A 4,493-nucleotide genomic window follows, 5' to 3' on the forward strand; every position below is an offset into this window, starting at 1 on the left:
AATGTGAGTTTGCTGTGAGTGATTAGTAAAGTGGATCAGACACACTGAGGGTTTGGGAAAACACACCACAACACACTTCACAAAGAATTCAAAACACCTTCTGCGTGCGGACAGCTGGTGAGAGACAGAAGTACAGTTTGCCTGTCTCTCTCCTGTCCGGATCAGTTTGTTCTGAGGAACCTACCAACTCAGACATGTGTACAAGATCTCCAACTTTGTAATACTGCTCCCAACTTCTCAATTCCTTCATACACCAGCCTACGTACTTTTGCTGTAACCAATCCCTTAGGCATGTTCGGTGTCCTGATGAGCAGGAAAACACAATTGCTTCTTTTACCGATTAACTGAAATCTGTGTCCCTCTCGTCCTCGCTCCTCCCCCCAACGAGACAGTTTCTCCTGATCTATCCATGATGCTGCTATCCCTTTCATAGAAACATAGAAACTCAGAGCAAGAGTAGGCCATTCGGCCCTTCGAGCCTGCTCCGCCATTCATTATGATCATGGCTGATCATCCAACTCAATAGCCTGCTCCCGCTTTCTCCCCATACCCTTTGATCCCTTTCGCCCCATGAACTATATCTAACTCCTCCTTGAAAACATACAATGTTTTGGTCTCAACTACTTTCTGTGGTAATGAATTCCACAGGCTCACCACTCTCTGGGTGAAGAAATTTCTCCTCATCTCAGTCCTAAATGGTCGACCCCATATCATCAGACTGTGACCCCTGGTTCTGGACTCCCCCACCATTGGGAACATCCTTCCTGCATCTACCCTGTCTAGTCCTGTTAGAATTTTATAGGTTTCTATGAGATTCCCCCCCTCATTCTTCTGAACTCCAGCGAATATAATCCTAATCGAATCAATCTATCAACATATGTCAGTCCCGCCATGCCAGGAATCAGTCGGGTAAACCATCGCTGCACTCCCTCTATAGCAAGTACATCCTTCCTCAGATAAGGAGACCAAAACTGCACACAATATTACAGGTGTGGTCTCACCAAGGCCCTGCACAATTGTAGCAAGACATCCCTGTTCCTGTACTCAAATCCTCTGGCTATGAAGGCCAACGTACCATTTGCCTTCTTTACCGCCTGCTGCACCTGCATGCTTACCTTCAGCGACTGGTGTACAAGGACACCCAGGTCTCGTTGCACATTCCCCTCTCTCAATTTATAGCCATTCAGATAATAATCTGCCTTCCTGTTTTTGCTATCAAAATGGATAACCTCACATTTACCCACATTATACTGCATCTGCCAAGCATTTGCCCACTCACTCAGCTTGTCCAAATCACACTGAAGCATCTCTGCATCCTCCTCACAGCTCACCCTCCCACCCAGCTTTGTGTCATCTGCAAACCTGGAGATATTACATTAATTCCCTCATCTAAATCATTAATATATAATGTGAATAACTGGGATCCCAGCACCGATCCCTGCGGTACCCCACTAGTCACTGCCTGCCATTCGGAAAAAGACCCGTTTCTTCCTTCTCTTTGTTTCCCGTCTGCCAACCAGTTTTCTATCCATCTCAATACACTACCCCTAATCCTATGCGCTTTAATTTTTACACGCCAATCTCTTATGTGGGACTTTGTCGAAAGCCTTCTGAAAGTCCAAATAAACCACATCCACTGGCTCCCCCTCATCAACTCTGCTAGTTACATCCTCGAAAAATTCCAGTAGATTTGTCAAGCATGATTTCCCTTTCATAAATCCATGCTGACTCTGTCCAATTCTGCCACTGTTTTCCACGTGCTCAGCTATTAAGTCTTTTATAATGGACTCTAGAATTTTCCCCACTACCGATGTCAGGCTGACTGGTCTATAATTCCCTGTTTTCTCTCTGACTCCCTTTTTAAATAGTGGGGTTACATTAGCTACCCTCCAATCTGTAGGAACTGTTCCAGAGTCTATTGAATCTCGGAAGATGACCACCAATGCAGCCGCTATTTCTAGGGCCACTTCCTTAAGTACTCTGGGATGTAGATTGTCAGGCCAACCCAATTAAAACATATAGCAACCAACTTCCCCAACCGGAGAACCAACCTAGTATTACAGACCACCAAGAATCTTTTTTATAAAAATTACTCAAACCTTCTGTTTCAATACATAATACAAGTTAGATCACTTGGTAACAGCTGCTATATTGTTGCCGGACAATGTCTTTTTTTACAGTGAGTGGCGTGGACCCAGTCTTCCTTCCCTTTAACCTTCAGGGCCGTTTGAGTTGTTAGCAACAAAAGGTAGGGTCCTTTCCACCCTCTCATGCAATTCAGCTGCTGTTTTGCATAGAGGAAAATGAGTACAAATCCAACATTTAGTCCGATTAACTTGCGAGGCTACGGCCAGCATTCGTTGAACCGCAGAATTGGTATTCCACTCCCCGCAAGGACCACGCAGGAGAGGATCCAAATCAGAGTCAGCATTCTGACGGCTCAGTTAAATTTCTTGCACAAGCCCTTCCGTCCAAGGTCAGCGTCCACTTGACGTGCGATGTGTGGATCCACAAGGGCGCCCTTCAACCTTTACGGCCATATGGGTGGTGAGCAGGACTTGGAAAGGCCCTTCCCATCGAGGTTCCAAACAGTTCTTTCTCCTGAAGGTCTTTACAAGGACTAGGTCCCCGGGCTGGTATTGATGGCAATCTTCAATGATGGGCTTTTTCTGAGCTTCTACTACCTGTATATGTAAGCTCTTGAGAGAATTAGTGAGCACTATACAATATGTAATCATTCCCTCATCCATAGCGTGGATGTCCATTTCCCTAGCAGACAAGGGTGGGGTCACTGGGAGGTGCATAGGACATCCCATTACAACTTCATAAGGAGAGAGGGAGGTGGTACGGTTAGCGTGAGAGTGCATAGCCATGAGCGCCAAGGGTAGAGCTTCAGGCCATTTCAAACCAGTTTCTTCACATAATTTAGGTTGTTTTTCAGAATACCATTTTGTCTTTCCATCGCTCCAGTAGACTTGGGGGTGGTATGGGCAGGAAAGGTGATGGTTGCATTGTAAGGCCTTCGACAGTTCCTTTTTCACTTTAGCAGTAAAATGAACAACAATTTTACAACAACAACAGCATCATTTCGTCGGGTGGGATACGCCTCCACCCATCGCGAGAACAAACATACTAGAACTAAAACATAATTATATTCCATACATTTAGGCATTTGTATAAAGTCCATTTGTAAGTGTACAAACGGGCCCCATGGCTGGGGTCCCGTACCAGCAGTCACTCTGGGCGTCTTGCCTGGGTTATGTCATTGACATAGGTATGACAGGTATTACTAATACAATACCTATTAGCATATTACTATTCACTATACATTCAACATTCATTCGATATACACGTGTTAAACCCCTGAGCTGCCAACCGGTCAAGTCATGATTCCTGTGTCATGAGAGATTCAATAGATGCTCATTAGTTACCCATAAAGGGACTACCCCTTCTTTAGTCTGTCTTAAATTTTCTCGGGCTTGTTCCAGTGCCCAAGATCCATAGGTGTTGCAAACATCATTTCTGCTCGCTTTGTCTGAAATATTTTTTCCTATTTCAATTAATTTATTGATAGTCCCCACATGACTTTCAAGCACGGTAGCCAGACTTTGGATTAACCAATGATGTCCAACAATGTTGAGTATCATAGCGGCATCATTTATCAGGCTGCGCTTAACACGGTTCCCTCCCAAGCCTGATCGTATCTCGCCACTGAACTGAACTGCTTCAGTCATCAATTGGCGCCTCAGAGCCGTATAGAGTGCTTGGGTATGGGTTGAGCACCATTGGGGCAGGACGACACCGGATACATTCAAGACTACGGGTACCAGCTCATGGTGTATATTATCATACAAAACTTCTGATTAACCAGTACCAAATCATTCGTCGGTCCTGGATGCATAGTCGGACAAGATGGGTCAGTCAGTGTGGTTTGAGGGGCTTCAATTATCTCTACTCAGACTGTGAAAGTAGAGGTGGGCGGTGGCTGGGTAGTGGCTCTTTTGGGCGAACCTCCCATGCTCGATCTGAAGCAAACCCTTACTACAATTTGAAAGCACTTGTTCTCCTACTGTCACATTTATCATTCCCCGTTGCGTCGCATTCGGCACTGTCCGTGCTGTACCAAAGTTCCTCCTGCGGTGCGGGATGGGCAGTGATGATCCCCGACCTTGTTGCCAGTACTGATAGGCCCACGACCAGGATCGTAGATCTGTGGAGACATTAACATCGGCTCCCGTTCTCTGGGTTACCGCTTGGTCAATTGTCATGTATCTTTAACTGTGTGTAATGCCTCCATTTACTTCCCGTTCTCATATCTACAAGTGTGCATGTATCACCTGTCATAATTACCTGGTATGGTCCATTGTTGCTCTTTGGATTTGCCTGTTTCCATATCCTTAATCACCTGTCGGTCTCTGACTTCCTCTCTCCACTCATGTAATTGCCTACTTAATTCCCTTACATTGTCCTGTATTTTTCCTTTCTGTGGCCCT

This window comes from Cetorhinus maximus, unplaced genomic scaffold (genome assembly GCF_964194155.1).
Source record: "Cetorhinus maximus unplaced genomic scaffold, sCetMax3.hap1.1 HAP1_SCAFFOLD_3068, whole genome shotgun sequence".
Classification (NCBI taxonomy): domain Eukaryota; kingdom Metazoa; phylum Chordata; class Chondrichthyes; order Lamniformes; family Cetorhinidae; genus Cetorhinus; species Cetorhinus maximus.